This window comes from Silene latifolia, chromosome X (assembly GCF_048544455.1).
Source record: "Silene latifolia isolate original U9 population chromosome X, ASM4854445v1, whole genome shotgun sequence".
Taxonomy (NCBI): Eukaryota; Viridiplantae; Streptophyta; class Magnoliopsida; order Caryophyllales; family Caryophyllaceae; genus Silene; species Silene latifolia.
The window spans coordinates 301,301,936-301,314,905 of record NC_133537.1 but is presented as its reverse complement, the minus strand read 5'-3'; the positions used below and the strand labels follow the sequence as shown (position 1 = coordinate 301,314,905).

General features: G+C 34.4%; 1 long non-coding RNA gene across 1 annotated transcript; it reads right to left on the bottom strand.

Annotated features, from left to right (window-relative positions):
* Positions 1–9,876: 9,876 nt before the first annotated feature.
* On the bottom strand, positions 9,877–10,863 carry LOC141617196 (uncharacterized). Its single transcript, XR_012531095.1, has 2 exons — positions 10,381–10,863; positions 9,877–10,286 (listed from the first exon to the last, which is right to left on the bottom strand). It is a non-coding gene; the product is annotated as an uncharacterized LOC141617196 (long non-coding RNA).
* Positions 10,864–12,970: the final 2,107 nt, after the last annotated feature.

The following is a 12,970-nucleotide window of genomic DNA, read 5'->3' as shown; positions in this document are numbered from 1 at the left end:
ATAGGACATTCTAATGTGGGCGGAAGCTAAGTTAGTAATGTTTTAGGGCGAATAGCGGACCGGAAGGACCTTTTCACTACCCTGCAAACCGATTTCAAGTTGACCTTTAACCTTAGATTTGATCCCTAGAGGACCATGGTGAACCGACTGTCCTAACTATTTCTTTCTCTCTGATAATTTCTTTACTGCTGCTTATCTCTTGTTCTCTTTCTCTTTATCTCCGTAGTTTAGAATCAAAACAATTAAACCCCCAAGAAACAGTTACTAGGCAGATTTAGTTAGCATATAGAATTCCTATCTCCTTGTGGAGTACGATACCCGACTTACCTCTTCTATATTAGTTAGAGCCGGTTGGTTTATTTTTGATAGGGTTGCGACAGCCGTGTCAAATGGTATAGAAAGATATTCACTACCATGAATTGAACAAAATCATGCCAATAATTGACAAATCTTGGACAAATTAATGTAAATCTAAACAAATTAAGATGGAGAAAATAAGAGGAAAGATGGTCTACTTACATTATTAATTAAGAAGAGATTTGAGACGGGAAAATGAAGTAGAAAACTCAACCCAATTAACAAATCTCAAAAATGGAGTTTTGGAAATGATTTTAGAGGATTTTTGATGTTGAAGGTTATGAGGTAGAAGATGAAATGAAGAAGATAAGATTATGTAAAAAGGTGTTTTTACACGAAATATTCTACCCGTGTAGGCACTCGGTCGAGTGCCGAGTCCACTCGGTTGAGTGCCCGGTCTACTCATTCGTGTGCCCCGTTTCCAGAAATTTTGAAGTTTCTGGAAATCGGTCCACTGGGTCGTGTGCTCCCCTACTCGATCGAGTGTGAGCTCGCACTCGGTTTAATAATTAACTATAGGTAGGAATTTCCGATTTAATTCAAAAGATAGTAATTCACTCGGTGACTCTCTCGAGTTAGTCTATACGTCATCCTACTTACCGGCTTTGGTACACTACCGTAGCACTAGTAGTTACCCTACCAACATCCATTACTACTTATACATTATCGATAACACTAATAGGCATTCAATTAACACGCAATGTAAATTCAAAGAACGAAATCATTATCCATACACTAACATATATTAGCCATTCTCAAACATGTTTTTCACATCAATCCAAGCATTCAACTTCTATACAAATTCGCACATCATTGGAAACAACTATGCCATACAAGAAACTTAACGCTATCACATAATCATGCAACCATACAACGTTCCACATAGCGTTCACCCATACTCATAAGTCATAACCACCTGCGTAGTGACCAACCGAGACAATAGGCACTAGTTTTGATATGAGGGTGCCTACTCATCCAAAATCGATTTCCTATTGTACTCATGTCGGGTTCATTTTATTAGACACGCCTAGATTCATTTTGGTTCATTGATTTAGGTTCCAAATTCGTCGCTCTGTTACCACTTTGTAACACCCTCTTCTTACCTGGCCAAGGTAATTGGGAGATGTTACCATCTCGATTTCCCGAGGCGGTGAAATCGGAGTTGCAATTAAGAAACAATTAATATAAATAAAGTATTTAGTGGATTACATAACCATAAATGAATAAATGAAATAAATGATACAACTCATGACTACTATAGTCTTCTAAAGAATATTATCTCCTGCCGACTCGACTCCAAGTCTGAAGCTCGATCCGTCTCCCGCGTGACACCAAAACAACCTGTACTTCCTCATATGATCGGAAATATCATATGGATGACACAGGGCACCCCCGAAATAGATGACAATTACACAGACACACAACATGTCAGTTTCAATAATTAAACATACGACACAACATTATAGCTAAATATGCAATATGCCAATAATATAAATGAGACACGATTATACCATCACCACGCTGGTACCGGGACACGCCCAGACGTGCCCACAACCACTGGTGCCAGGGACACGCCCACGACACCACACCTCACAACAAGATACCGGGACACACCCAGACGTACCGAGTCCGGAAACCAACCGGATCCCCTGCCAGACGTCGTGCCTCAAACACACGAGTCCTTCCGTACTCAAGGCATTAATGTGCACATCCCTCTTGAAGTAGGAAGCTCCAAGAGGCGACCCAAGCGGAAGACGATCTCCCAACCGCCTTCTGTCTTCTCAACAACAACCAATCAATCAGAAGCCGACATATCCCAATATACATGACAAGCACAATAAATGCAAGACACTACATATTATACCAATTCCGACTCATTATGCAATACAATCCACAAACACGATATAAACATCAATTCCTCAATATCCTGACTCCTTGAGTCGATACATTCCAACATCATGTCATAATGCAACACCAAACACATAAGACTCACCTGAATCCTCAACAAACATGGTATAATCCAATGACTACACAATAGTGACATGTATGACAATCCAAACATATCGAAACCGAATAGGGTTAACCTACCTTATAGCATAATCCATAAGCAAGTAGAAATCACCAAGTATCCATCTCATAAAACCGTGTCATCCTACATAAATCACATAATAACTATCACAAATCATCCTACACCATAATACAACACAAAATCCTTATTATTGCCCATTAATTACCCTTATTATTCATATTAATTACTAACTAATTAACCCAATTGGAAACCCCCAAAATTAGGGTTAACACTTAAACAAAGAGGAGTGGGATTCAACTTATAAAGTGTAGATGATGAAGAACAAGGTAAGAGATTCTCCTAAAGCAAGCTTGAATCCATGGAAGAAGGTGTTTATGGGGTTTTTAGAGAGAAGGGAGATGATTTGGAGTGAGAAGGAAGAAGATAGAATGAATGATGATAAGGGGATAAGATTTCCTTATCCCATATTCTAATTCAGCGCCACTCGATCGAGTTACGAGTCCACTCAATCGAGTGACATTCACTCAGTCGAGTGTAACGCAGTTCTCTGCAATGACCAATTTTCGTAAAAACGTCATATCTCACTCGTTTCTTGGTTATTTTGTTTATGTGACCTACCGTTCCGTTGGAATCGTAAGAGAACAAGTTATCACCTCCAATTGGTATCACATCAATACCATGTCTAGATTTCAAGTTATGACAGTTTTAAGACGACTCTTTTATAGGCAGACATTATAACAACTCCACTAAGTCCAGTATAGGTTATACTCGGTCCCCTTTATAGTCATAATTCACTCCCGAGTGGCCTCTTGTATAGCACAAGGTCTTATCACGCATCCTAAGGTTCCTTTGCGGGTCCCAAAGTATCCTGATATTACACTTTTAATCATGAAAAACAACACTAATTCCTTTCATTTTCTTTATTTCTTTGAACCATCAAAATTTTTCCCAAAAAAAAAATATCATCACTACTAATCCTACAAAATATATTGTAAAATGGTCACATTACTAACTAAGTTGGCAATATTTTTAAGACAAAGTAATATGTCACCTTTTTCTTAACGTTATAATGCCTACATTTCAATCTTATAATGGTTACATTTCAGACTAAAATAATACAATATCATTTTTACACAAACCACCATTTTTATGTTGTGACCATCTGAGTTCATATATGTTTCCATTTTTAACACTCTTTCAAATCAATGAACCTATTATTCAACATGGTTACATTTATGTACTAAATTGTTAACATTGTAACACATTCTCGTATGTCACCATGTTCATCATCAATGTTATCAGTATAAGATTCATTCAAATCCTATAAAACATATTGTAGAATGGTCACATTACTGACTAAGTTGGTAACATTTTTAATAAAGTAATATGTCACCATTTTTATTAATGTTGTAGCGTTTACTGTCAATCTTATAATGCTAACATGTTGATAGATTTATCCAGTTTCAAAAAAAATGAGAAGTTGAAGAAAGGAACGTCAATTTGTGTTGTGGCATAGGACAGGACAATTTTTTTTTACGGAAAAACTTATTTCAAACGTGTTGTTTTCCCATCTGAAATAAGACGAATAAAATGTTGCCATTTTTTAAGAAAATGTAACCATTTAATCCACAAAATGTTATAACTAGATGTGTTACTTTTTACCCTGAAAATGATGTGAAAAATAATTAAAACATGTTATCAGAAAATAACAACATTTTATTGCAAAATGACAACATGTTAGTCCGTCTTATTTCAGACAGGAAACAACCGTCTGAAGCAAGACGCACTGTTTATTATTCTTTATTATGTCAAGTCAAATCACACTACTTTTAGTCACATCATACCCTCCTATTTTATATTAATACAATTAATAGGTGCAAAGCAAAATGAGTCACTTTACCCATTTTCACTAAATTTGATATGTAACCCGACCCGTCACAAGGTAAAAACGAATACTGCATGTCTTTAGATATAGAACTCTCTCTGGCCTAAGATCCACAGGGTAGCAGATCAAAATGACCAAATCATGGAACTATCATGGTCAACATTAAACTGCGTATCGTAAAGGATCGAAGAGTGTCGATTTATGAGTATATACACACACTATTAACCCTATTCAAATAGATAGAATTTGTAACCATATGTTCACAATGAAAGCTGCGTTGATAAAATGAACTGCTGTATATTCAAAAAAATCGCTACAGTTCAGTAACTAATTTGCTTTTATCCCATCATACGACCATATCTATTAGATTATATAAACTATCGAAGAAGTTAAAGAGTACATAACATTAAGCTGAGTCTCATCAGTTTGGTAGATTATACTTCCTGTGATATAGTGTTATTATACAATCAAGGCTAGTTTAGTCTTTTTCCCCCTAATTTTTGTTTCCCTAATTTATGTAACCTAAATCAAATATTCAACTGATTCTCTCTCTCTCTCTCTCTCTCTCTCTCTCTCTCTCTCTCTCTCTCTCTCTCTCTCTCTCTCTCTCTCTCTCTCTCTCTCTCCATATTTTTCTAACTAATTCTCAATTATGCAATTACTCAATTATCTATTGCTTCAATATCATTTTTTCATCTATATTAAGTCACGATTTTTAATCAGAATCAAAGATCTATACAAGAATTACAATTTATGGATGATGAAGCTTCTGACATAGTCTTTTTTTTTTTTTTTTTTTTTTTTTTGATTAGGTAAGAAAACTAGGTTGATCCTCTAGGGTAGGACCAACCTATCTCATCCTTTCGAATGAGGGAGGTAAGTTGAAGCCACCGGCTATCAAACCACCTCGAAAGAGTTGGACATGAATGTCCAACTGAAGCCATGAAGTCAGCAACCTTGTTGGCTTCACGAAAGCAATGTTTAATTATCACTTCATCGAAAAAATGAAGGTCTAATTTCACATCCTTGATAATACTAGAGATTTCCCACGGAATTTGCCAAGTACCTCGAATCGAGTTAATAACACATAAGTTATCACCCTCCACAATTAACTTTGAGATTCCTAAGTATTTAGCTGCTAAAATACCTTCTTTTAAAGCAAGTGCTTCCGCAACAAGGATACTATTGGATCCGCACTTTTTTGCTCCCAATAAAACGACTTTACCATTGTGATCTCTTAAAGAATATCCTAAAGCAGCTTTATTACCATCTATTCTCGATCCGTCAAAATTTAGCTTTAGGAAACCGTTTGTAGGTTTTTCCCACCAAATCTCTTCCTTACTAGAATTGTTTCTAACTGACTCTTCTACCTCGGGATTGTTGAGATCCTTAAATCTAGTCACATTCCATGTCTTAGTGCTATTATTACATAAAGTAATAAGTTTGCTGATACTTAAAATAACATTATTAAAGATAATATCATTTCTATGGAACCATGCATTCCACCAAATAAATATAATCTTTATAAAGTCATCTTTTGGAATTAAATCCTTGAGATAATTAAGTTTCGTTAGAAAACTTTGACTTGTAATAGTACCATAATTTGACAAAATCTCGTTGAAACTAATAATGTTCAGGTCTTGGATGACAGACCCAATCAAGGGACATTCGTAAAAGAAATGATCTTTGTTTTCAATAGGATTGTTGCAATGTAACGCAATGAGGTGGGACATCAATATGACTCTTGAGAAGTCTACTTTTTGTTGGAAGGCCACAACACAGAGCTTTCCAAAGAAAAAATTTCAATTTAGGAGGAATATTCAATTTCCAAATCCACCAAATTCGCATTTGTCAAGAGCTTGATCGAACAAACCTTAAGCTAGCCAAGTTCTTTGTTTTTGGTAGAGAAATTTCCATCTACGGACAACCCCAAACGAGGGTATCCGGAATATCATTATGTGGCAATCGAATGTTGGTAATCGATTAACAATATCGTTATTCACTAAATTGGATAATTTACAAACATCCCATTGCTTGTTTGAGGTTATGAAATCTTTAACCAAAAGATTAAGATCCCTTTACTTATCATCATCAACCATATTGCTTGTAAGTGGGTGTGAAAAAACCCAATTATCAGACCAAAACTTAATGTTGCTACCATTACCTACCCGCCATCTCAGTCCTTTTCTAAATAGAGTCCGAAGACTCATTAGTTTACGCCATTGCCAAGAAGAGGTTGCATTAGGCTTATGATCAAAGAGTAAACAATTTCTCAAGTATTTTTTCGATACCACTTTGACCCATATACTTTCCTTATCCATAAGAATTTTCCATAAAAGTTTCATTTGAAGAGCTTTATTAGTCGCTTTAAGATTTAATTCCTAAACCACCAACCGACTTTGGTAAACAAACTTTATGCCAACCAACCAAATTAGGAGAACGCTGGGAAGGATTCTTATTCCAAAGAAAGTCTCTATTAATTTTATCTAATCTATTATGGATCGATGAAGGAGGAGGAAGCTTTGCATCCGAAAAGTTCCTTCACGGCTAAATTAGCATTGACAAGAACTAGTCTACCTGCTTGAGATAGAGAATTCGCTTTCCATTTCGATAATTGAGTGCAAGAAGATTGAATAATGTTTTCGAAAGTATTTTTAGTCACTCTGCTATCAATTATAGGACATCCTAAATATTTACCCAAATGAGCTTCCTCGTTCATATGAAGAATGCCTCTAAAGGATTCACGAAGAGAACGCTCAATATTTCTAGTGCATTGAAAAGTGGATTTGTCAAAATTAACAAATTGTCCGGAAATCGTGCAAAATTTATCTAAAATAGACTTAATAGTTCTACAACTCTGGTTAGAGGCTTTAGCGAAAATGATAGTGTCATCCGCAAAAGTGAGAAAAGGAATTTTCTCCACTCCGGATCCAATTCTAATCCCAATATCACTAGAGCTAACATCACTATTTTTTTGTAGAGATCTTGCTAAAATCTCGGCGCACATAATAAAAATATATGGCGAAAGTGGGTCTCCTTGTCGAATACCTCGAGTAGGTCTAAAAATGTCTCCCGGTGTTCCATTTACTAACACTGAGTAAGAAACGGTGTTTATACATGCCATAATCCATGAAATCCACTTAGCATTAAAACCCATTTGCTTAAAAGTTTCCTCGATAAAATTCCATTCTAGTCATCATATGCTTTCTCCATATCAAGTTTGATTGCAATCCAACCTCCTTTACCTTTTTTACGTTTAAACGAGTTGAAAATCTCATGTGCTAAAAGAATATTATCTTGAATGAAGCGATTAGGTGTAAAAGCACCTTGAAACGGATGTATAATCTTATGCAAGACACTTCGAAGACGATTAGTCAAGATTTTCGCAATAATTTTATAAATTGTTGAACAAAGACTAATCGGACGAAAATGATTTGCAGTTTGAGGATTTTCAATTTTAGGAATCAAAGCTACGAAAGTATGATTTATTTCTTTTAGTAATTTCTCGAAATGAAAAAATGCTAAAAAATCTTTAGTAATGAGAATTTCCTACAATATCCCAAAGATTTTTGAAAAAACTCTGCGAAATCCATCGGGACTGGCATTTATCTGCATGGCTAAACTAAACACGCTTTGTTTAACCTCTTCCCTACTAATATTACCCGTAAGAAATCATTATCTTAAATGCTCAGTAATTAATCCACAAACAGACTTAAAATCCTCATTCTTGTCGAAATTACAAAGATGATTTTTCGCAAACCTAAGTTTAAACTCATCGGATATTTCTTGCTTAATAAGGTTTTGATCGGTAATACAAGCACCATTCTTATTTATAAACTGTTTAATACCATTTCTACTACGTCTAATCGTGGCATGAGTTTGAAAAAACTTGGTATTATTATCTCCAAAATTTGCTTTGTTTATACGAGCTTTTTGTTGCCGAAAACACGTTTATAGTCAAGGAGTGCATCGCGCTTTTTCAACCATCTCAATTGCGCGACTTCTAAATTGGTAATATGAGAGGTGCCAAGTTGATTTTGTATATTTTCTAATTTTTTTTTCAAAGAATTGAAAGTTGTCTAAAGACATTTCAAAAAGTAGACTTGTTCCATTTCTTAGCCTTTTGTTTTAGCAATTTGCATTTTGGGAGAGACAGAACATATAAGATCCTCAAACCGATATTGCCAACAACTTTTGACCATTTCTATCAAATCATTCCTGGAGGGTCCACATGAGTTCAAATCGAAAAGGAGGGGCTTTCTTATGAACTTGGTCATGAAACTTCACAGAGATAGGACAATGGTCGGAGCTAGTGAAAGCATGATGCACAAACTGCAAGTTTGGATATCTACTAATCCAATTAGGAGACGCTAAGGCTCTATCAAGTATTTCAAAATATTTTCGAACCACTTTTCTTTTTCTCCAAGTAAAAAATTACCTAAAAGGGGAGATCTATACAATTTGTATTACTTAAAAATTATTTAATCTCATACAACGCGCATTCGTTATCATTTGCACCCTTCTTTTTCACTAGGACTCTTAATCTCGTTAAGATCTCCTAGTAATAAAAAGGTAAATCAAGATTAAGGACAAAATTCTCGCAATTCATTCCAAAATTCCGACTTTTCGACGGTTGAGCCGAGCATAAACAAAAATAAGGCAAAAAACAAGATTCTTCGTTAAGTCGCACACTTCACAAGTAATAAATCTTTTCGACTTAAAAGTGACATTTAAAGAAAAAGTCATGGAAATAGACTCTTTCCAAAATAACCAAATACCACCGGATAATCCAGCGCTAGGAATAAAATCGCAATTATTAAACCCAAAGCTAGCTAAAAGAAAAGGTTCGGGCTTAGAACTCGATTTTGTGTCACATATTGCTAGGATTTTAATTCCATTTGACGAGCAAAAGAAATTAAGTTCTTCAGCAAAATTCTTTCTTTTGGTACCCCTAACATTCCAAAAGGCAATATTCATGAAAATTAACTAAGACAAAGCGATACATAAGTGACTTTAATATGTCAGAAGATGCTAATTCTAAATAAGTAAAAAGCAAGCATAACCAAATAAGGTTATGTGCAAATTTACATGTAAGATGGATTGTTAGAACACATGTACGAGTTCCGAACCCACACTTGGTTATAGGCGAGACGATAAAATCCCAAATAAGCTTCAAAAAAGGAAGGAACTGAGGGTCTGCTCTGCACAAAATATGAAAACAAAATCTAAACCAACCATCAAAGCATAGTTGATGGTCATTGACAATCCGATTGTGTTCACAAAGAGCCACGGAAACACTACCATAACATAATTGGTTAAAACATTGAGACGACTTGCAAAACATGTTCCAAGCGAATGTTTTATCAAAAACCAGGAAAGGACTCGGAAATCGAAAACCAAAGGCTTGACTTGTGCTTGTAGCCAGTAAAACCATACTCCTTAACTTAAGGAGACAGAATCTAAACCAATGGGCAAAACTGAATACTAATTTTCCAATGTAGAGAACATAATACTCACATAGGACTGTGCCAATTTTGCCTACAACATCACAAAACCAACGATAACACCAGCATACTATAGTTGTGGGACAATAAAAGCATAAAAATGCTAAAACTAGAGCACCTGGGATAATAAAATCATTTCTAAACAGAAACAAATTACTAAACTTGCACTGATTATAGAAAAGAGGCAAATGATACAACAAGACTAGCAAATTACAACACTTTTTCCGCTGGGCAACGATAGACAAGCTGGAAGAAATTTCATGACAACATCCAAAGGAAGTGGAAAAACCCATCCAAACAATATCCGAAATAGATATTAAGCAAGCCAAGGACCAAAAAATACAACTGAAAAAAGGGCTTTTAGACTTGGGATAGAATATATCAAGTATACTCTCACAAGTTAAGGCTATTAAAATAGTGACTGGAAACGATCGTTGATCAAATGCTTCTTCAAAGTAGGCACATACCTGGATAGAGCTCTCCTTGGCTAAAATGGAGAGCAACCAAGTGTCTACTAAGAAAGAAAGAAAAGAATCAAGATAGACAACTCTACAGACTCGGATTGGATTCACAAACAAGGGTAGATTAAGAAAAGATCGATTTACCCCATGACAATGAAACAGCAAAAACCAGTCGGAACACGACCCAAGCAGATTCGTGAAATCTCCGTACAGCAAGAGTGACAGCGACGGTCGAAAAGGTGGAGCCTCATAAAAATTCTCAGACGGGAGAGAATAGTTAGATCTTGGAAGTTCAAACCAGATACTAACCAAATAAAATAACTTGGTTGTTGGAAAATTTTGTGCATTAACAAGCTCCAAGTAGTGCACTTGAATTGTTAATTGCTTGGAAAAACTAGAAACAAACAAGGAGCAAGAGAGATTGATTAAAAAAGACTTTAATGGAGGCAAGTTGTTCAAAAGAACAAGGGAAATATTCCCATCCAAGAGTAGATCTGGGAAATACTCAAAGAAATTGAGGGAAAAGGACGGATGACATTGTTTTTCTTTTTTCTTTTTTCTTTTTTTTGGTTTTTCCATCTCTCTAAATTAGAGAGAGTGTGCTGTTTCGTCAGTTTCTTCTGACATAGTCTTGTTTATTGCGATTTTAGCGTATAAAATTATAGAGCTCGAAACCTTTCTTACGGAGCTCGAATAGTCACGTCCAGAGCTCGAAACCTTTCTTATGGAGCCTAAATCATCGTCATCATCAGTGTCTTCTTCTTCACCATTTTTTTGTCTCTTCGAAGGCTTAAGAGAGGGAATAGACAAGATGATGAATTGTTCTACGAAATTAGAGTTTATGAACTCGAAATTTTTGTAAATTACCTAGGTTTATGCCTCTAGATTTTTCTTGATTACCAAGGTTTACCAAAACCCGGAACAAAAAATGCAAAGAATAACATAAGAGATCATATTATTTCAGTAAAAACCCAAATCATCAAGATTATAAAACCTAAATATATTGTTAACTAGTTTGAATGCTCATTCGTTGCAACGGGGTAATTAACTTATTTATAATGCAAAAAAAAGGTTTAATGTTTACATTCTATGTCTAATGATTTGTTTACATATTATTAAAATTTCTCTTTAAAAAAAATAAAAGATTAATATATACGTGGTTTAACTCGTATTTATAATCATATAACCACCCCACCTTATACTAATCTTTCGATGTTGGACAATTCTACTATTTATAAGTAATATATTCACCAAACTTGGATTATTTTTCTGATGTAGGACAATTCTACTATTTATACGTAGTATATATATTCATCAAACCTGCATTGTTTTTCAATGTGGGACAAATAACATACTCAGAATTACACCATCTTTTTTTCACTTAGTTCGACATCCAACCATATCCCGAATACCGAATACGGACAATTGCTACTCATTATATCTAATAGTTATATTTAAATTTAATAATATGATCAAGTACTCTCCATTAATATTTGTACATTGTTTTTCTTCAAATTTTTTTTATCATAATTGAGATACGAAAATTTTCCGTGGTACCCCTTAATTTTGTCAGATTTTCCATGTTACCCATACTTTTAAGAATCTGCCTACGGTGCCCTTGAGTTTCCATTTTTTTGCCCATGGTACCCCCTTATGTAAAGGTTGTTAAATGAACGTTAAGTTTGATGGCGTGACAATAAAATAACAATTAAAAAATAATACCCCATTTATTGTTTTATTGGTACGAATATCTCTCTCTTTTAAATGAAAATTTAATTAACTATATCATTATAATATTGAAAATTTCTCATGGTAACCTTGAACTTTGATAGATTACACATGGTACCCCTAATTTTAAGTTTCTACAAATGGTACCCTGTGTTCACCTTTTTCTTTCCCAGAATACCATTTGACAACTTCCGTCATAACGCCATTACTCCTATGACTTGTGACGCCCTTTTCTTTTGTTATCTATTACACAAACACTTAATCATCTAATTCCTAAATCCATATTTTATTTAATAAACTAACATTTAATATCTAAATAACAAAACACAAATAGCATGACATGCTCAACTACTCGTCTAGTTACTCATAGGGGTAACGGCGTTATGAAAAAAGTAAACATAAGGGTATTATATGTAGAAACTTAAAATTAGGAGTATTATGTGTAATCTACCAAAATTCGAGGGTACCATGAAAAATTTCCGTTATAATATTGACCATTTTATCGCTCTTTCTCCCACCTAAAAAAATGTTACAACCATAAAAATTTAACATTTAATTCAAAATTATGTTTAAAGTCTCGTATATAATAAGTATACTTTGAGAGATTCAATATATTTCGGGTGATACCTAAGTTCCAAGGATAAATCCCATTTATAATCATGGGATCACTCCACCTTATGATAATCTTCTGATATGGGACAATTCAAATATTTATACGTAATATATATTTATCAACACCTACATTATTTTCAATGTGAGACGAATAACATATTTAAAAGTACACCATATTTTTTGAACCTAATTCGACATCCAACCCGATTTAATAATAAGCAAATACTATATTATCTATTAATATTCATACGTTTGTTTTCTATTTATTTTTTATCATAATTAAAATATGTGCAAATGATATGAAACTATACTCTAATGATAGAATTTCTTTTAACACAATTCTAATTATATTATTTAAACGTAGTATATTTACCACACCTACATTATTTTTCAA